This window comes from Artemia franciscana, chromosome 2 (genome assembly GCF_032884065.1).
Source record: "Artemia franciscana chromosome 2, ASM3288406v1, whole genome shotgun sequence".
NCBI classification, from domain to species: Eukaryota; Metazoa; Arthropoda; class Branchiopoda; order Anostraca; family Artemiidae; genus Artemia; species Artemia franciscana.
In genome coordinates this window covers 36,493,292-36,515,874 of record NC_088864.1, presented here as the reverse complement: position 1 = coordinate 36,515,874, position 22,583 = coordinate 36,493,292, and the positions used below count along the sequence as shown (strand labels likewise).

The 22,583-nt window shown below is 36.9% G+C and overlaps 1 protein-coding gene and 1 long non-coding RNA gene across 3 annotated transcripts in view; one reads left to right on the top strand and one right to left on the bottom strand.

Moving 5' to 3' along the window:
• Positions 1-323: 323 nt before the first annotated feature.
• LOC136041008 (uncharacterized) lies at positions 324-18,331 on the top strand. Its single transcript, XR_010620936.1, has 2 exons — positions 324-687; positions 18,223-18,331. It is a non-coding gene; the product is annotated as an uncharacterized LOC136041008 (long non-coding RNA).
• Positions 18,332-18,347: 16 nt separating this feature from the next.
• The window catches only part of LOC136040980 (uracil phosphoribosyltransferase homolog), a 40,876-nt gene continuing 36,640 nt past the window's right edge, over positions 18,348-22,583 (bottom strand). The window contains exon 6 of one of the 2 annotated variants that reach the window (XM_065725479.1): positions 18,348-18,519. The gene's annotated coding sequence lies outside the window, so the exon portion shown is untranslated. Of the gene's footprint in view, positions 18,520-21,278; positions 21,420-22,583 lie in introns of those variants that run through there. The other variant, XM_065725470.1, reaches the window with a different exon arrangement.

Here is a 22,583-nt window from a genome sequence, read left to right as displayed (position 1 = left end):
ACAGCAGGATACACTTCAATTACTGTCAATGACAGATCAGGAGTGAAAATTTGGGAGGTGGAGGCATTTCCTCCTACCCTATTTTAATGCTTAATCGTGAGTATAAAAGACTCTGTTATTAGACAAGAATAATTTCTTTGACATTAAGTTATAATGTATTGGCATTACTTTGAAAAATCCCAACTGAGTTAATACCTTCATAAAACTTCAAAATCTTAACATGGGGCGACGAACTGAATGTACGAAATATAGGCATACTAATTTATAAAGTATTTATTTCTGGTTGAAATTTTTTGGTTGGGAGTAGCAAAACGTCATTAGCTTAAGCATTACGACAAAAGAGAAGCAGCTTTCCGGTTCAATAATGACGGCCTTGTTCTATGAAGCAAATAATTGGATATGTGATAAGACAAATGCACTAGTAAGATAAGTGAGATCAAATAGCATCATTTTTCTCAGTTTTAGCCACTCGTTAGTTTAAGGCTGTTCTGAACATTATAAGAAAACAAAAATGCCTGCAACCTGCTCAGATATATTCAAAATTATTGCTGCCATTTTCTTGCCACCACTTGGAGTGTTTTTTGAAAGGGGCTGTGGGTTCAGATGTTCTTATTAACGTGTTGCTAACTTTGCTTGGATTCATACCTGGCATTATTCACGCGCTGTATATTATCCTTAAACACTAAAGTAAGTTGTTACTTTTTATTTTGGTGAAGAATCTTATTTTTTTTATTCACCCTAATACTGCAGTCATTAGGATGAAAATAATTAAAAAAAAGAGTCTAATTTTCATAGGCCTTTTCTGTAAGTTTGTGTTAAGCGTATATCATCGCTGTTTTTAAAGATTAAGGCTGTAACGAGATAAAATAATTATACATAATATACAGAGAGAAGGTATAATTCAATAATATTTTTAAAGTAGGTCTTTAAAGGTTTTTGGTTTTATTGCCCCACTCACTACCAGGAAAGGCCAAACTCTATTCCATTCTTGACGGAGTCCTCTCTTAAGTAGCATTCAAATTCTCTATTTAGTATTTTATTTTATGGAAATCACAGGGTGTTGTTTTATAAACCCTAAGTCATGCTGTGGTACACCCAAAATTCATTAACACCGAGTCTTGGCTATATATAAGAAATAGTTAAAAATTTTTCAATGTGTTAGTGTTCCTCATCTCTAGGTTTTGGAGAATTGGTATAAGCAATACGTAACTTTGCATACCTAACTTAGTATTTCAGAAAACATATGATTATTGTAATGAAGACCCAGATTAAAATATGGAATTTATGTTTCAAAACAATTTTGATTAAAATGAAAAATTCTTGGCCTATTTGCTGACTACCAGTTGATTCCAAATTTTAAAGACTAGATCAAATCTAGTGACTATACGCTATCATGAATATAGTACGGGGATCCCAGAGTCAGTGGTGGTTCTGCTCTCTCTCGCCCCTTGGGTAAAATAATTATTAGCACTTCCTACTTTGTCTCCCAAGATTCAAAACAAATTCACCATTTATTTAAGACTCACTTTTCTTACTTTAGCCTCTGAAAAATTATTAGGGGGGGGGCGTTGTGGTGCTGGTTCGGACAGAAATTTTGGACTGGTTGTGGCTTCTACTTCAGTCACTTTTTTAGTTCTATTCTCGGCTGAAACGGAAGAGAATGTATTGATGTTTCATTGGAAATTTTGTAGATCTTTATCTTCCGTCTTTTAGCACAAAGCTCGAATTATTTATGTTTCATAAGTGTCTGAAGTCATCCCATCGTGTGGGGTGAGCCTAGACTGTATGTGGGTGAGTTTGGACAGCACTTAATTTTCAATAAAATGCAATGTACTTAAAAATTTGGATACATAGAAATCTTAAATTCAAATAACATGTACACAAGTGGACCCTCTTTATCTCACGTTGTAGCAGCTAATGGAAAGTGAGACCTCGCTTTGTCCGCTCTGTCCCGCCGGTAGCAGCAGGTGATGGAAGCACAAGAACAATGTCATCTGAAGACACAAATGCTTTGTCCTCGATATCTAGAAAGACAAACCGTGCTCCATTTCTGCGCAGGAAAGAGACTTCCACATCACTTCCACTTTTTCTTTTGATTTGGCCAATATAGAAAACATCACACTTCTTAGACTTTCTCAGCTCGAATTTCACAAGAACAAAGCTTTCAACTTGAGCATTTTCTATGTGAAAAGGCTCTCAAAGTCTCCAATTTGTCCATGGTGAAGAGACTCATCGCTTGATGAATTATTCAAGGCAGCAAAGCTGGAATAAAGCTCCGCTCCGTCGTTTTCGTTGTTGTCACTACGGGCTGCACTGTTTTTGCGTTTCTTTGCAGATTGCTTCGGTGGTCTGATCTTTTTCTGCTTTTTAACTGTAATCTCTTCCTTTTCAGGTGTGTCTGTTAGAATGCGAGTCTTGCCTTGATTTTTATTCCCGCGACCCGAAACAGAGCAAGCTTCAACTCGGGGGGAGGGTCTAACTTCTTCCGGAGACCTAATCATCGAAAAAGCCGGTGAGGGTCGGGACTCAGAGTCCGCCTGCGACAGAGGACTTGGTGAAACGATTGTTGTATATAGGAGCCTGTCTGTCACTAGCGACGGTGCAAAAGCTCCCTCCTGAAATATGCCATGATTAAAAGGGAAGATCCCAGTGGCTCCGAACGCAGATACAATGTTCGAAGCACTAAATTTCTATAGGTAGGGAGTCCTGCTGAACGGAGCTACTTCGGAAATCGAAATACGCTGGTCGGGATGTAACTGTAGCCACTCATTGAAGCGCCCTTTCAGTGTGTTCTTGATAGGAGAAAGAACAAGTCATGGCTAATTATAGACAAAGCCAAGATAGATAGTCCAATTGAGTGAGAAGAAAAACCAGGCATTAATTCTCCATCATTGCCGTCGTTACCATCTCCCACTTATGCTACACCTCTCATGTCACTCCACAATGCCGAAGTAAAGTCAACCTGTTGAGGTTGTATCAGAGGATTCACTGCTCATCACGCTCGGTTCTTCCATTACAATGGAAAATTTTCCATTATATTTGATAGTTGGGAAATATATTGGATAGCAATATTATAAATCATCGCAATATTTTACTTTTATTTCTACTTTATTGTTTTTCAAGGAGTGATGATGAAGATATGAAAAAAAAATGGATATTTCGGATTCAATTCCCTTATACTTACTGCCAACTGCACCCTCTACTTAATTCTAATAAAAATAAATTTCCAAATTACAAAATGATCATATTATTTATTTTATTTATTTGAAATGTGTGCCCCTAAAATTTCTGCACCCAATGCAAGTGCCCTATCTCTCACCTCTCCCCCCCATGGAACCATATCTGCGAAGTGTATCTGATGGTTAGAACCGTAACATCTACGACATTTATTTCATTAGTAAATGACGAAGCTTAATGTCCAACTGATGTCTTATAAATATGTAGATTTTTACAATGGTAACCAAAAATAAAATATTATATTTGGTCCTATTAACTTTTTCATGCATATTTTAAAGTTTCTGATGAGATGTTTAAGGTCGATTCGGGCTGCTCCCTCCACAGTACCTCTTCTCTTCACGCTAAAGCTTTATAAGTACTTTTGGACAACGTTCCCCCCTTTGAATCCTGGTCTGGACATTTTTTTAAAGAAACTTCTTCAAGATATAGGTAATTGTTAAGCAATAGTGTTTGTTTCCTTGTGCATATGGGTGCAGGCATATGTTACATAATAGAAGATCGTTTACTTCAGGATTTCTTTGGATGTTCCGTAATAGGACCTGTTGGACTTGCTGTCTGAGTCCACTTGTCAAGCGGGGGAGCCTAAGGGAATGTTAACTTAAAGGGGAGCCTAAGGGAATGTTTACTTAAGTTGAGAGTGATGCAATATTGCATCACTTGGTACATTTATTGGGAATGACGCAATCTGCATGACATGGTAGATCTCAAGGTTTGCTAGTCAGACGGAGAAGGGCGTACTTAATATGGATTGTTTACTTATGTTGAGTAGGGTGGAGCTTATTTTAAAAATTTTGGAAATATTATTTTCTTACCCCCCTAAGTTGTTCCATATCACATGAAAACATTGTAGAAAAAGTTTGAGCCATTTATAATAATGTTTAGGGGTAGCTCAAGTACCTCAAAGATTAAGAAAAAAGAAAAAAAAGAAGGATTTCGATTAAAAATTTTAAAAATTAAAAATTTTGGAAATATTATTTTCTTATCCCCCTAAGTTGTTCCATATCACATGAAAACATTGTAGAAAAAGTTTGAGCCATTTATAATAATGTTTAGGGGTAGCTCAAGTACCTCAAAGATTAAGAAAAAAGAAAAAAAAGAAGGATTTCGATCAACTTGTATTTTGCTTTAAAAAAATATAAACAAAATTGTTTAGTTCCTATTTATGGTTGACCTGACAGAGTCTGCTTCCTGCTGTCGGGATAAACTCTGCGGTGTTCATTGACAACTTGCAGCAGAAATTGCAGCTGCGACTCATCTTGGGTTATAAAACCGCTGTACTCTTGAATGAGTGCCACTCCTCGCTCAGCGTGGTCATTGACGACTTTGAGTGACCTCACAGTTTCTGACGCTAGCTTGTAGTCGTGTCTATCTTCCCACAAGTCTGGATCAACTGTGAGAAATCCATCCGGAAGATCCATCATTTGAAAAAGTTTTGCTGACTTTGCTGTAACAAAATGTTCCAGGTTTTTATTCTTGGCTGAATCAAGATCAATGGTGATACGCTTGGTATGTTCCTGTTCCTGGTCGTCTTCACTCTGCATGGCACTCACCATCAGTCTCTTCGTCGACGAACTGACGCGACTGTCGAAGAAAGCCAAGCCAACGAGTTCGGGTGACAAATACCACAAGTTACCGGAAAACTTGTTTGATGTGGCCTTTGAGATTGCCAAATGGATGGACGAGTACTCGAGCAGCGACTTCAGCAGTAGTAGGTCACTGTACGGAGCACCTGAGGCTAAAGGTGCAGAGATCCAGGCTTTCAGGTACACATGTACTGCAAACACACACACGTCATGCAAACCTCTTTCTTCTGTGAGAGTCAGTCTAAACTGAGCCTTGAACATCCAGATCTTTAAACTGCATATCACTTTGCTCATCCATCTGGCATGGTGCATCGCTCCGGGTGACATGAATCGTACTCCTCTCGCAGGAGTAGCACCAAGAAAGATGAGCACAAGTTCCAGGAATTCCTTGTAATCATCCCTCGGCTGGCTCTGTTCAAGGTGCTTGTTAGCAAAATCGATGGTACTTTGTTTGATGTCATCCACTAGACGCGCCACATCATCAGCTGCAATTCCTGTTTCATATTTATCTGTATCTATGAATCTCCAATGGTCCTGGAAGCGTTTGAAGAGTGGAACCTCAGGAGAAGATGTCGATCCCATGCACACTCGAAACGCAGCACCAATGACGAGCTCCATAATATGATGTCTACAAGCCAGTGACAAGAGTTCCTTACCTAGCTTCTGCTCCAACAGAACACAAGCACCAGAGATCCTGCCAGTGTTTGAGCTTGTAGTATCGAAACACATGGCTCGGATGTTGCTGGGTATGCCCCAGTCTTCAATAGCTCCGAAGACAGCAGAAGCCTGAGCCTTGCCTGTTCCGGATGGAAGCTTGGCTACTGTGAGTAGCTGTAAAACTTCTTTTCCGGAAACCAAAACAGGCAGACGATCAACCTTATCTTTTCCAATGAGGTCGGGGATCAGTTTGCCGTCCCAGTGGACAACGAGGGGAACATCACTCTGAAACTTGGCTCTGATGCTTGCAGAACTGTGAATTCGATGTTTTGCTCTGAGTCGGCGAACTGAATCTCTATTTAGAGCTAGTTGGTCAATAGTCATTCCTAAGCTTTTGGCAGTTTCTGCTATGACAAAAACAGCCTTGCGGTCTGATACTTTAGTACGATCAAGAGCTGCTGCTAGTTCAGGTGTAACTACAGCTTTTCGGCCCCTCTTTCTTTTTTGAGTTCTGCTTCCTCCAACAGCCCCCTCACTGTCAATGTCTTCTGCTGCGCTGATCTCTGAACCAGATGTGGTAAGTTCGGCTGTGGAAGCCTCTATCTGTTGTATGTTCTCTGTTTGCTGTCGTCTTGTAAGTGTTTGCTGCTCTCTCTCAGACACCCTTTTCTCCTTGCAAGCTAGTGTTTCATCTACGCCAACCATTGACCCCCGTCTCCCTTTTTCTCGCTGTTCTAACAAGAAATCTTTGTCTTCTTGTATTGACATCGTGTTCAGGGCATCGGCGTGAGCGATGTCAAAAAGATCCTCGAGCCTAGATACGAAGGCCGCCTCTCTCGCCTGTTGAGTTGATGACTTTCGTGCTTTGTTCTTCTTGAGAAGACGCCATTCTTCAAATGCCTGCTCAAGCTTGGTTTGACAGTTTTGATGATCTCTCATTGGAATTCGAGCTTTCCGCCAAAACTTTGCTAGTTCGGTTACAGCAGCAGCCGACGAGTGCCTAATGGTCTCATTCAGTTCAAGGTGGAGATGAAGGAAGAACCCAAGAGCCATTCGCAATGAAGGCAGCTTGCTACCTCTTAATTCAGACACAGAGCTACCAATGAGATATAACTCCGTTCGAGATCTAGTTGCATTTGCTAACATTTTCAGTCTCAATTGGGTCTGAAATAAAAAGAAAACAGAATTTATAATCATGAACTTAGGTAGGGTGAATTTTTTTTCGAAAAAAGAGCAAAAATTGTTCAACTCATTGCTTCTCCAACAAAAGAATAGGCTCAGTTACATTCAAATTCGTCAATCAACGCTCAGTAGTCATTAACGTTATAGAAATCTACTGTCTTGAGACAAGTTAATACACAATTAGCTTATTATTGTAAAAAAAACAACACTGATAACAAAACAGAACTGATACAATATCGCCTCGAGCAAAAAACTACACCAGACTGAGTCTTGGTGTCCGAGACTCTAGTAAGCGCAACCGGTCAAAAGCAAACAAGTCTGAACACGTTCATCTCTGAAGGATGGAAATTTTGCATTGCCGGCTAAATTATGTCTGGTTCTGCTGCAAGTTGTCAATGAACACCGCAGAGCTTATCCCGATAGCAAGAAACAGACTCTATCCGGTCAACCATAAATAGGAGCTAAACAATTTTGTTTATGTGTTTTTAAGCAAAATACAAGTTGCTCGAAATCCTTCTTTTTTACTTTTTCCTTCTTTTTTACTTTTTTTCTTAATCTTTGAGGTACTTGAGCTACCCCTAAACATTATTATAAATGGCTCAAACTTTTTCTACAATGTTTTCAGGTGATATGGAACAACTTAGGGGGGTAAGAAAATAATATTTCCAAAATTTTTAAAATAAGCTCCACCCTAATGTTGAGGGTGATGCAATCTTACGTGATTTGGCAGATTTATTAGGAATGATGCACTATTGCATGACATGTATCTTCAGGGGCCTTGTATCAGTAGTTTTTTTAATGATGGCATGTGGAATATCATCATAAAAATGATAGCTTCAAATACATCTCGCAAAATAGTTCATTATGTTTTCTCTTGAGATGTCACATATTTCATTTTGAGGTCCTAAACAGTTTTTGACAGTCTCACCATAAATTTCGTCACTGACTAAGTTGTGCAAATTCATGCTGGAACAAGTTCCAGCATGTTTGCAATATTTATCGCAAAACAGTTCATTTTGTTTTCTCTTGAGATGTCACATATTTCACTTTGGGGTCATAAACAGTTTTTGACAGTCTCACCATAAATTTCGTCACTGACTAATGTATTACAAATTCATGCTGGAACAAGAAATCTAAGAGAAACAAACATTTTACTGTACATACAAGTTTTATTAATAATAAAACATTATAAAATCATGAAATCACAGAAAAAAGCAATTAGAACTCAAAAAAGAAAATCAAAACGTGAACAAAGCTGATATAGGATAAATTATAAGCAAAACAAAAGTGAATTAAAAAAGAGAGGGCCCTAGAAACCGATTCCAGGGGGAAGGGCTGTTATTGGAGGTTACTTTAAGCCTTATTAGGAGATATTTCTGAAAAAATGAAAATGCCACGTTTCTTTCAGCCAAGACTATGTGCTTCTGGTTACCAATTACACATTTGAATAATAGTCCTCATCGTATTTCGTATAATCTTGTTAGAAGTAAATTTAACCTACATTAAGAGATATTTTTGAAAGCTTTTAATGATAACGCCTTGTTTCTTTGACTGACAGTCAAATTTCAGTCCCCCTCCTTCGAAAAATTCTTTTAACACCTCCCAGCTTATCATTAAGCTATAGAGAATGTTAGTCCAAAGCAGTTTACGCCACTGTAGCACACTATGGATGACGCAGAGCATTTTTCAGATATTTTCATAATAAAAATATCATTCGTTCTGAATTCACAATAGCATTTGTTCTGATGACTCCTGTCAATTAAAGCCAGCGTGGAACAATGTACCAGCCCAATGACACTCTCTGGCACACATTACCACACCTAAGGGTTTTTGAGCCATTTTTCCACCAAATATAACTCTATAAACTAAAAATTACCACTGTTTTTGTTTGAACAGCGGAAACTTACCATGTCGGTATTAGCTTGCGACGTTCCAAGGCAATATCCAGCCTTTGACACTCAACGGCTGACAAAAGGCAATCTCTGGCAAGAACTATCACACATATGGTATTTTCCGGGTATTTTCCCACAAAAATATCCGTCTACACTAGAATCTATCGTTTAAACTTCATGAAAATCCCCAATAGTGTTCCTTCTGATAACTACTGGCAATTAAGGCCAGTGTGGAACAATGCACCAGCCTGATGACACCCTCTGGTGCACATTATCGCACCCAAGAGTTTTAACCTTTTCCTATAAAAACAACTTTATAAGCTAAAAATAACCATTGTCTTTATTGGAACAGAGGAAACTTGCCATTTCATTGTTAGATTGCGATGATCCAGGAATATTCACATCACTGTGGCAACATGCGGCTGGCCCATAGAATCCCTGTGATAATATTGTCATTCTTAAGGCATTTCCGGATATTTGCTTGAAAAAAATTATGTTTTAAATCCACTGGTTTGTGTTTTCTCAAGCAACCCCTTTGTGATACCCGTTGCCAGTTCACGCCTCCTTGGCAATATGCACCTGCCCCGTGTCACCCCTGTGATACATATTATCGTTCTTACGGCATTCTGAATCTTTTCCTGATTCCAGGATTTTGTATGCGGCTGCCTCATAGTAATTTATGGTTGGTCATAGACAATAGCTAGTTTATTGTACGCTTTCGAGCAGTATCATTTGTATTTTGGAAGGATAAACACTCAAATCTTAAATTAAAAGATGAAGATGAAATATATGAAAAAAGTGTGCGTACATTATAAAGTTAACGTTGCATTGAATGCTCACAAGGAGAAACATTTGAACTAAGAAACAAGTATTAATGGGGATATTATTGTAAATGTATACGCGCGTAGTCATGATAGTCGGGTGTAAAATTTCTTTGGAATGCCAAAAAAATTCATCATAGTTGATGGTGGATATGCGAGAGCAACATTTCCAGAGATGATAGTGCTCAGAGACAATGCTAGTCAATGAGTTTCCTTCAATGACGAAGACCAACCTCTTGCTGCTGTTGCTGGTAACACATCACCCTTTGACAGATCCAATCGTTATCTTTCTGGGATTAGGATTCAAAAGAAGACAAGCCTACTACAGCACCAGCGTCATTATTCATATCTTGTCTAGGTGCCGAAACGGCGACCTATGTTATAATAATGTTTTAATAGACGGTGAAATCACAAGTAAAATAAAAAGGCATTGACAGACGATACCACCAAGGAAGTTTAAGATGAATTGTTGAAATAAAAAGCACTGGCAAACGTTACCAGTACGGTCATGAAAAAGATGAACATGATATATTTAAAAAAAAGTGTGTTCATGATAAATCTATCGTTGTACTGATTGCTCACAAAGAGAAATATTTGAAATAAGAAACAAGAATTAATTCAGAACTTATTGGAAATGTATGCTTACTTTGCCAAGGCACTCTGGGTTAAATTCGTTTGGAGGGCCCAAGAACTTTTAACATCAAAATGGTAGATATGCTGGAGTAGCATTTCCAGAGATGATAGTGCACAATGAAAATTCAAGTCTAAGACTTTGAGTTGACGAAGAAGGCTAACTTCTTGCTGCTGTCGCTGATAACACATTACCCATTGATAGATCACATCACCATCTTTCTGGCATTAGCATTCATAAGAAGACAAGCCAACTATAGCGCTGACTTCATAATGCATATCTTATAGAGGTGCCAAAACTGGAAGCTATGTAAAAATAATGTCGGAATAGACCGTGAAACCGAAAGTAAAACAAAAAGAGTATTGACAGACAATATCACCAAGGAGTATAAAGATGAATTGATGACAAACAAAGCACCGGCAAATGCTATGAGTGCCGCCACAGAAAAGGTGAAAATGAAATATTTCACAAAAGTGTGTGTTAATGATAAAGTTGAATGCTCGAAAAGAGAAATATTAAACTATGAAACATGCATTAGTGGGGATCTTATTGGAAATATATGCTAGTATTGTCTTGAAAATGAGGGGTTAAATTCACTTGGAGTGCCCAAGAATTTCTATCATTAAAATGGTGGATCTGTGAGAGCAACACTTCCAGAGATGATAGTGCTCAAAGAGAATGCAAGCCTAAAAATTTTAATTGATGATGAAGGCCAACTTCTTGCTACTTTTGCTGGTAACACATTACCCGTGGATAGATCCTGTCACCATCTTTCTGGCATTAACATTCAAAAGAAGACAAGGAGAAGACAAGCCTACTAAAGCACCAACGTCATAATGCACATCTTATCCAGGTGGATATATCATAAGGCACATCTTACCTTCGTTAGTTTACCAGAAGATAAAGTCCTTGAATCCGATATTATTAGTGATGAAATTTCTGGTGAGGTTGTTAAAAGCTGTGTTTGACCCCAAAAATGAATATGTGACATCTCAAGAGAAAACACAATGAACTATTTTATGAGAGGGATTCAAAGCAATTATTTTATGATGATATTCCACATGCCATTGTTTCAGTAAAAATATTGTATTGCATTACTTCGTTATTTTTCCATCGTTTTTAGGGTACACTTATAAGTTAAACGCATATAATATTTATTCAAAAGTCAAAGACGCAAGAAAAAAAATACAGAGACATAGGTAGTACTACCGTGCTCATAAGGGGTCTGCTAAAGCATGAGATTGGTTAGTAGATTTTTTTTTACCAAAGTCAGAGAGAGATGACCTGTATTTTATTTTCTTAATCCACACACACACACACACAAACACACACACACATACATACATACACACACACCGCACAAACGAACACACACACAAAAACACAAGCACACAAACACACACAAAAACGGCAAAGAATGGCACTATAGTATGTGACCAGATGCTAAGGACGAAGCTACAAAAATTGAAAGCAAATTCTAATGTGTGTGTGTCTGTTAGTTTTTGTGTATGTGTTTGTGAGTGTTTATGTGTGTACTGCATCATAAAAATAAATGGAAACACAACAAAGTAATGCAATAAGAAATTAGTTTTTTTTAATGATGGCATGTGGGATATCATCATAAAAATGATAGCTTCGAATACATCTCGCAAAATAGTTCATTATGTTTTCTCTTGAGATGTCACATATTTCATTTTGGGGTTATAAACAGTTTTTGACAGTCTCACCATAAATTTCGTCACTGATACTATCGGGTTCATGGACTGTATCTGCTCGTAAGCCCATGATGGTACTAGTAACGTTTGCCAGTGCTTTGTTTTTCATCAATTCATCTTTACATTCCTTGGTGTTATGGTCGGTCAGTGCCCTTTTTATTTTACTTGCGGTTTCAACGTCTATTATGATATTATTTTTACATAGGTTGCAGTTTCGGCACTGCTACATAAGATATGATATGCATTATGACGCTGGTGCTATAGTAGGCTTGTCTTCTTTTTGTCTACCTTTGGATGTTAATACCAGAAAGACGGTGATTGGATCTATCAACGGGTAACGTGTTACAAGCAACAGTAGCAAGAAGTTGGCCTTCGTCATCAAATAAATGTTTTAGACTTGTATTCTCTTTGAGCACTATCAACTCTGGAAATGTTTCTCTCGTACATCCACCATTTTGAACCCCTCACTGTCATGACGACGCACACATAAACTTTCAATAGGATCCCCATTAATACGTTGTTTCATAGTTGAATATTTCTACTTGTGAACATTCAATGTTACGATAATTTTATCAAGCGCGCATACTTTCTAGAAATTTCATCTTCACCTTTTAAAATAAGATGTAAGCGTTTATTCTTTCAATGTGCAAATGATACTACTCGAAAGCATACAGTAAACTAGCTATTGTTGAAGATCAATCATAGATTACCATGGGGAAGCCGCATACAAAATCCTGGAATCAGCGAAAGGTTGACAATGTCATAGGAATGGTTATATGTATTACAGGGGTGTCACGGGGTAGGCACATATTGCCACGGAGGCATGAATTGACATTGTTTATCACGAGGGGTGACTGTAAAAAACAGGAACCAATGTATTTAAAGTATTGTTTTTATTAAAAAAATATCTGAAAAATGCCTTAGGAATGATAATATGTATCACAAGGATGCTATGGGCCAGCCACATATGACTACGGTTGCATGAGTCGCCATGGAACATCGAAATATAAAAATGAAATGGCAAGTTCCCGCTGTTCAAATAAAAACAATGACCATTTTTAGTTTATAAAGTAATCTTTGTGAGAAAGAGGTTGAAAACCCTTAGGTGTGAAAATATGCGCCAGAGTGTGTCATCGGGTTTTTAAATTTTGTCAATTGCCAGGAGTCATCAGAAGCAGCACTATTGGGGATTTTTCATTAAGTTGAAACGATCGATTATAGTGTAAATGGATATTTTTGCTGGAAAATGCCCAAAAATACCATATGTGTGATAATACTTGCCAGAGGGTGCTGTTTATCAGCCCTTGTATTTCAAAGGCCAGGAATTGTAATGGAACATAGTAATATATCATTGATATGGCAATTTCCCACTGTTCAAATGAAAAAATGGTCGTTTTTACTTTAAAAATTATTTTTGTTTGAAAAAAGACACCAATTGTGTGCCAGGGGGTTGTCACAAGGCTGGTATTTAGTGCAACGTTGGCCTCAATTGTCTGGAGTCATCAGAAGAAAGGCTTTTTGGAAATTTTCATTAACTTTAAATGATCGATTCTTGTGTCAAGAGAAATCTTTGCAGGAAAATGTCTGAAAAACCCTTAGGTAAGATAATATGCGCCAAAGAGTATCGTGAGCCATCTATAGTTTGACATGGTAGCAACAATTTCCATGGGGGCATCACGCTGGGAGTTGGATTTGCTAAAACACGAACCATTGCATTTAAAACTTATTTTTATCATGCAAATATTTGAAAAATGCTTTGGGAATAATGAGTGCCAGAGGATGCTGTGTTCTATCCATAGTTTGCCATAGTGACGTGAACTGCCTCCGAATAACATGTTCTTCAGCTTAAAGTTAAGCTGAGACGTGTTAAACAAACTTTTCGACGGACTGAAATCTAACACTTTGTCAAAGAAACAGGGCATATTCATTAAAAGCTCTCAAAAATACTTCTTAATATAGGTTAAATTTTCCACTTAAGAGTTTATGCGAAATATTAAGAAGAATATTGTTCAAATGTTTGCTTGACAACTAGAAATGTATAGTCTTGGCTTAAAGAAACTATGCATTTTTTTCTTTTAGATTTCTTGTTCTAGGATGAAACTTCAATACGTAATCATTTACACAATGAAATGTCTAAAAACCTCTCCGAAATATATCTTAATATGGCTTGAATTTACTTCTAATTACAACCCACCCCTCCCCCTGGAATTGGTTGTTAGGGCTCCGCCTTTCTGCAATTCATACTTGTTTCTGCTTATATTTCATCCTGTATAAGCTTTTTATTCACGTTTTCTTTTTCCGTTTGTTGAGTTTTAATTGCTTCTTTTCTGTGGTTTCATGATTTCATAATGTTTTTTATTAATGAAACTTGTATGCACAGTAAAAAGTTTGTGTCTTGTTGATTTCTCGTCCCAGGGTGAATCTTCAAAGCGTAACAATTTATTCCATGAAATATCTAAAGCCAGTGCTATTTAACATCTCACTAATTCAATGCTTAACTTAACCCGTCTAGGTCACGTTACAAAATTAATAACATTGTAACAAGCAGGTGCACATCAAATGTAACCAATTTCCAGTAATCCACTTTCTTTCCCGCATGTCAATTTTTCGAAATAATTTTTTTTTAATGTTTCCATTAGAAAGTATTCTCCAAATAATAATATTAGGAAGATTTTTTGGTTCAGGTGCCTAGCGCACCATTGAGTTCAGGGAAAATCTCTTTCGAATACTAATACTGACAAAAATCTTTGGATTATAAAGGTTTCCCAAGAAAAAAAAAGAAGAAAAATACATTTAAAGAAAATGAGATCTCGTAAAGTATTATGTAACATCTCATGTACCTTGTCATTACGTAACAACCTATGTGTGCGCCGACATCGCGTAACATCCCATATGTGCATCATCATTACAGAACACCCACGTATGCGCTGCCATTACGTAACACCCCACTCATTTGTCCTCCTCAGTTACCAATGGAGATTCCCCATGGCCCCCTGAAGAAGCAAATCATGCTACATTGAGTCATTCTCAATAAATCTACCAAGTCTCGCAAGATTGCACACGCCTCAGCATAAGTAAACATTCCGTATTACATAGACTCCTCCCTTTGCTTGACTAGCGGATCTTGAGATCTAAAATGTCAAGCAAAATTGCGTCATTCCCAATAAATCTACCAAGTCACGCAAGATTGCATCACCCTTGACATAAGTAAACATTCCCTATTACGTAGCCTCCCCCCGCTTGACTAGCGGACTCTAACAAGTCCTATCACGTGACATCCAAAGAATCTTGAAGTAAACAATCACCTATTACGTAACGTAGCACTGCATCCATTTGCATAAGTAAACAAACCCTATTACGTAACAAGCACCTACATCATGAAGAAAACAATTCCCTATTAAGTAACAACCAAAGAAATAATTTGCAAAAGAAAACAAATCCTACTACGTAACAGGCACCAACATCTTGAAGAAGATTACAAAAAAGTGTCGGACAGAGATTGGAGGGTGGTACTGTCTGTTTAAATAGATTGGGCCTATACTACTTACACGGACCTTGTGTTCCAGGAGTCGTTCTCAAAGAATTAGGACAAACGGTTTAGCCTTAGTATAAAAAGCGGGGTATTGAGGAGGGAACAGCCTCCTTTATTTGAGGAATAATTTCTGTTCAAGTTTTAATCTTCCTACTTAATTTCAGTAGAAAAGACTTGTTTTTTTCTAAAATTTCTGATCGTTTTTTAAATAATCCCAGGAAGTCCCTCCACACAAAAATCCTCCATAGAAATTTCTTCCTAAGTAAAATTATTTCCCTGGAAAGTTACCCCTGGATAACTCCATCTTCGCTGCAAACCCCGAGAAAATTTCTTACTTACGATTTTGCCTGAAAAATACTCCTTAGCATACTTCCAGTTTAAAAAAGACATCTTTTTTATTTAATTTCTGATCGTTTTTCAGGTCATGGCGGAATCTCCTGTGTAGAAAATATTTCCCGGAAAGTCTACCTGGGAATATTTTTTCATGGAAAATCTCTCCTGTGGGGATATCCCCATCACTTGCATGTGCCCCAGGGAATTCCAACTCCACTGAAATTTTCCCTTGACAATTCCCCAAAAGCACCTCCATATGTAAAATGGGGTTGCCAACGAAAATGTAAGACAGATAAAATGAACTTGGTATACGAATTTTGGCAAATCCATCTGTGTAAAAATTTCCCCTGGAAAGTTCACTCCCGGAAACTTCTCCCCCAGTGGGATATTTCCCATAGAAAATTCGTCCCTAGACCCCCTCACCCTGAAAAATGTCGGCATACTTCCTAATAGCAAATACTATATGTAAACAATGGGAAATTGTCATAACTTACGGCCCTTCCTCTGGGAGCTCTGGGAGATCATGTCATCCCGAAGACATGGTTATTGGACCTTTCAACTATGTTGAACAAAATACTGAAAACATTTGATCAGGCAAAACTGGGGAATAAGGGCGTGGGAGGGGGGCTATTTGCCGCCCAATTTTTCCGTCACTTAAAAGGGGCTTTTTTTTAATTTCCGTTCAAACGAGGTGTCTCCCAATGTTCTAGTACTATTTGTTCGATACACTCCTGGGAAGAACAAATAAGAAGAAAAAAAAGAAAAGAAAAACGAACCAACAAACACGCAGCCATGATCTTTCTTCTTGCGAAAACACTAAACTCCACATTTTTAGAGACGGGAGCTTAAAAACTCTATAGTAGGGTTCTCTGATACGCTGAACCTGATGATTCAATTTTCAATATGACTCCTTGAATTACAAAATTTTATATGTTTAGTAAAATGGGGAAAACATCAAAAACTGGGTGGTCTTGCTGAAAATTCTATTATCCAGTTCAAAATATTGAAAAGCTTTATACCCGAGGTTTCAAGTCCTATACTCAAAAACACAAAATTTCACATTTTTCCCTAGGAGGTTATTCACAGACGCGGGTTTATTTATTTGTCTGTTTTTGTCGATTTTTTTTTAAGTATAGGTGATTTGTATCCAACCATATGTCGTACCTAGAGCTGTCGAAAAGCTCTACACATGGCCTCCTGGATTGAAAGGTCATGACTCCGTGCAGTGTTTTATTTGTCCCTAAACACATTAAGTCCTTACAACATGAACAGTTATTATACTGAATGCATGTGAAGTATTATTAATGATTGCACAGAATTGCACGGTTACACAACAGATACTGTGGGGAGGAGGGTAGATCAGTAAACTTAATTCCAAGGGAGTCAGCGGATATTACTGTAGGAGATGGGCAGTCCCTTACGCCTCTAAAAAGACAATTTTAGGACTAAATATTCAGACTTTCCGAGAGAGGTTCTGTATATTGAAACAGAGATAGGATTTACCCACTAATATTCCATAATTTGGAACAATATATTAAGACTAAGTGTGCTATATGGATATTAAGGGGATAGTATAATCGGCCTCTTACTTTAGAGACCCCTCCCAACATTACATTTTTTTTTACAGTTGCACCGCTTTTCGGCTGATTTCTTTTTCGAAGCATTGTTATGCACAACTACACGCATTAGCTCCATTTATATTTAGGATAATCCTGAACATGCGTAGAGATAACTTATTTCTTTCATGTATCAACACTTATAAAGACCAGAGATTACCCCACATACAAAGGGGGGCTGCCTCTATCCCCATTCTCCACGCTAAAGCTTAGCATTAGTCATCGAGGGTTGGAATTATTACCTTTAAGATGGTGGAAATTCAGCGATTAAAAATACGAGGCTTAGGAGGATGGCAGCCACCACCATATATAGGTTAATTTGTGTTTTCTTTAAGTTTGAACATCAATCATCCCCATGAGGAATTTTCAAGAAAATTTGCGAAGATCACATTAAAAAAATAAAAAATACATAGTTCACGAAACTAATATCTATTTTTTTTTTAATTCTGCATAAATCTAAATACGATGGGCACAAAGAGACAAAGTACAATAGTAATAAAATACTTCCATTTCAAATTTGGGCTCTAATGAGTGTGTCTAGCAAAGGGGCAGAATCTGTTTTCCAGAGGAAGGGGGACGAGAAACTAAAAAAAGCCTCAAAATTTGTATACATGAATTTTTGCACCGTTTCTATGAGTCGGACCGGTTACTGAGAAGGGGTACCTAAAATATTTTGTGGGTAAGAAGTGGTACATTGCCTAATAAATTTGAGAACCACTGCTCTAAAGATAAGTACTGTTTTCCACCACACCATGATTTTAACCCCACTTCCTATTGGACAAAAAATATCTGTAAAGTTAAAAATCCTTTGGGTTATTTAGTTTCAAAATATTTCACTAAAAGTTCTTTGTACTTTGGTACACACAAAGAATGAGGCAAATACGATCTGAAAACGCTGATGACCGCAAAATAATCCCAACCTTAATGTGTTGAGTCAAGCATTACAAATTTAACAACTTCCGGTGCTTTTGAATAATTAGTTTCCGTGTTGTGGCTAATTTTTTATTATTACTTTTTTTTTAGGATGCAATCTTCTAGTTTACAAAGAAGTAACTCAGGATTACCCCTTGTATTTGCTGTTGATGTTATACACTGTAAATGAATTTATTTCAAATAAAGATTTTTCAACATATTTTTAATTCTGTTTCATTTCAAAATTTATCCGTAGCAGTTTTTCAATTTCCAATTTTGAATCGATTGGCTACAAAACATCTCTCGAGCTGTCTACAGTTTTTGGAGTTCTTTCACTCTTTTTTTAGAAATACTTTTTGTCAAAAGTCAAGAGCGAAATTGCAACTAAAACTGCAATAAGTGTCAAACCTGAAAGAAGCAAAAATTACTAAAAATGAAGAAATCAAGCTTAAACCGAAAATGATTACAATGACTATTTAAGCAAGACTTAAAAGAACAAGAAATTACCAAAACTCAGTGGGATACAGTCACCCCTCAATACACAACATTTTTCATATCGTAGATTAGGTTTTATTATGAAAGACAGAAACAAAATTTAAAACAAACAAATTTTGATACAAACAATGAAGCAGAACTTGAAATGAACAGAAATTACCGCAAATTAGGAGTCTCTCGCCGTCTCTACATTTAAGAAAAATTACTACAGTATTTAATATAAGCTACTTATTGAGTTTTCTTTAAGAAACCAATGAAAATTTAGCTTTTCGGGGCGGCAAAACTACATTTGTGTGTTACAAAATTTTTTCACCGTAACATATTTTTGACAATTTATTTGATTTTAGGGTTTAAAAAGAATGAACTTTTACCCGTCTTTTCTTCTTTTTAAATCCATTCATTTCAACTTTACAGAATATTGGTTAAACAAACTTGGCTGAATAAAAATTTCAATTCAATTAAGTTATCTAGTTTCCACTGCAGTACAAATGGCTGTTTCTTTTTTTGGGGCGGAGAGGGGGAGGGTCCTAAGGGCGGCAATACCATCTTTTTTGGTAATTTCTCTTCGCTTTAAGTTTGGCTTCATTTTCGTCATAACGCCTACTCCTATTAGTCTTGATATCTTATAAAAGTTAGTTTCAGCTCGTGTTAAATTTATTTTTGTTCTCGACATTTCACGGAGACATTTTATTTATTTATTAAGAGAAAAAGCAACAATAGAGCTCGAAAAAAATTTTGAGGATCAACGTGTTTTAATTTTGGACATTTATATTACAATATTAGTATCAGATTCACAGTAAAAAAGCCGAGGGTCATGAAATACCAACTATAGTGGCGCTAGAAGGACGTCGCCTCACGGTTTGCACTTCCTTTCAAAGCTCTTGTCTGTTATTTTCAATGAGATTACTGAGCCTGGCATATATCCACAAATTTGGAAACAGGTTTCCATAAACCACTTGAAAAAGAAAGACGGAAAACCCGGTTTTGAAGGTAATCGTCCTATTTCACTCACTCCTATATTCTCTAAACTATACGAAGGATTCCTTGCAGATTCGCCCCGAAAAAGAAAAATCCTACCTCTTACTGACTTGAAAGAATTCGGGAGCATCAAATCCATTTCTACTTCCCATTACCTTGTTTTTCTTATTGGCTCAATTGGGAAAATTCTCGAAAAACTTAATTGCTGGCTAAATTTAATTTCCATTGACCTTCAAAAAGCATTTGACCTTGTTAATTATAATATTTTAGTTGATAAACTTGTAACTGATTTCAGTATTGATTCTTTCCTGGTTAAATTGGTTACCTCCTTTTTATCAAATAGATCACAGGTAGTCAAATATCAGAATCATCATTCCCGTCCCCTCCCTGTCCGTAATGGAGTACCCCAAGGTACTCTGCTAGGTCTCCTCCTTTTTTTGTTACGATAAATAGCCTCGCTAAGGAATTTCCCGACAGATGGAAATTTGTGGATGACCTGGCGGTTGTTGAAACCTGCTACAGAAACTTAGTAGCCCTATGGTCATCCTCAATGATATTGCAGATGACGCTGCGGACTTAGATATGAGAATAAACCTCTCTAAATTTATGATAATTCCAATATGTTTCCTTAAAACCTCACCTCTTTTCCTCAGCCCTAATCCCCCCTAGATATTTTTGTGTCTTCTTTTAAATTACTTAGGGTTACAATTTCCTCTAATTCAAAGTGTGATACGTTAAAGATATTGTCCATAGAGCTAATGCGTCCATATCTCTCATTAAGCTCTTGAATAAATCTAACGTCCCCCATCTTACCCCTCCCCATTCTTTAAGGATCTATACTTCCTTTGTCCGCCCGCATCTTGAATATGCTTGTCCTGCTTGGCATCCTGGCACCTCCCGTCATGAATCAGAAAAAATTGAATCCATTCCAAAAAGAGGCCTGAGAATAATTTTAAACAAGCAAAGGTACCATAGTCGCTACTTCCAAAATAAATCTTCGCACAGAAAACATTTCCCCAAAAGACACTCCCCATCCAGAAACCGCCTGCCATGTACTGTTTCTGAACCTTTTCCTATCTTGTCTCCCATCCGCCGCTTTACCTCGAGGTATGAAAACACCTTTGTTCCCTTCACCACTGATAAAATAAACCGCTAGTTTTTTTGTTTTTTTTTGTTCGGTACTGGTGATACCCAAGTTTTATGTTCGTTTGACTCTTTTGTTCCTTCCCCCTTTTTATATGTTCACTTACAAACCTGTTTAACGTTAATTTTGTTTCGCTCTTTTTTAGTTTATTTATATTTTACCTTTTAACTTTCTGACATTTTGCCGCTTATAATTTTTGACAAATGAATGGTTTTGCCATTCTAATTTTGCTGTTTTTGGCATTGTTTTGTCAATTTTTTTTAGTTGTTGCGCTTTTTTATGATTTTTGTTTTGGTTTTTATGACTCCAAAATGCGAACTCGGTCCTTCGGGGCTTATGATAGACAGTTTCTGAAAATAAATATCTTATCATTCTTATCATTTATCTTACATGAATATAGAATGGATAATATAGGAGAAACAATGTAATACGTGGGCAGGGAAACAGCCACAAGATATTAATCCATCAATAACGGCAATCAAGAAATAAGTTTAAATAATCTCTGCTTGAGATGATAAGGAAGATAAAGCACAAAGAGCTCGCCAAAATATTCGCTGTCAACAGTCTATATTTAAAGTAACACATCTTTGCTCCACACATACAAATTCAAAATCCGTGCATGATTTGATTTCAGCACGATGCGAAACCGCAGGTTTGTGATGGTGGTCTTCCTTCAGCCCCACTGACCACTCTGGAAAAGGAGAGAGAATCACATCTGAACACAAATTCACGAATCTCTGGCCTGCTCTGTTCCCCTCTATGGCTGCAAAAATGTCCATTAAAATCCTCGAAATCCGAGCCATCAATTCTTTTGAACATTAATTTAAAAAAAGGTTTTACTGATGGGAATAAAGAGCAGAATCGAAATTTACAGCAAACAAATCCTTTTGCTTCTCAGTTTATGTAACATACATCTACAAAACTAGCTTAAATGAAATGACTCAGGATCTTTCCCTATATTTGTAGAGTTCTGTAAAACTAGCAATGTACTGAAATCACAAAACCGTCACAAGAAAAAAACAGGATGGTCTCCTAGGAGCAGAGAAGTATTTTCATAGACTCCAGAAAATAAGAAACAAATTTAAAAGGCTTTCCACAGTCTTTCACTGGCAGTGACATCAATACCTTTTAGTATACCATTTAAATACTCTAATTAGGTCTAATTTTGCTGTTTGGGGCTAAGATTGAAGATATTTATCAGACACATACTAATTCGGGGAGAGGGAATATTTTTCTTTCAGGCAAAACTGTCGATAATAGCGACGAAAAAAAAAATATTTTGCTAAGACAGAGCATCGAACAGCAAATCAAGCAGAATGTCTAAATCTTAGCTATTTATAGGTGCTCAAAGACCACCTGTCTTTGAGCATGCCCTTCAAAAACCACCGGACACTCAAATGCACATCGGTAGAAGCCCCCTATCCTTTTTTCTTCCATAAAACAAGTAAATGGTCAAACGTGAATCTTATTTGTTCATGTTCATTTGATGCTATTACTTTAAATAAACTTAGTTTTAGTGACATAAATAATAAGTCTTTTTTCAAGAGGGGTACGGGGTGGGTGTTGACAATTTTTGGTATTTGATTTCACCAAATATATTTTTTCTTTATCAAATACTTTAATTGACATTAACCCGTCAACACTTCAATGCTGTTTTAGAACACACTCATACAAACATATCATCAATTGGCATTATTAATTAAAAAAGAAACAACTTAAAGATAAGGAGACAAGAGAAAAGATAAGGAGACAAGAGAGACAGTTTATATTTGGAATGAAAACGTTTTAAAGAATACAACATATTTCTTCTTTGGAATTAAATAAAAAAAACAAGTTTTTTTAACTGAAAGTAAGG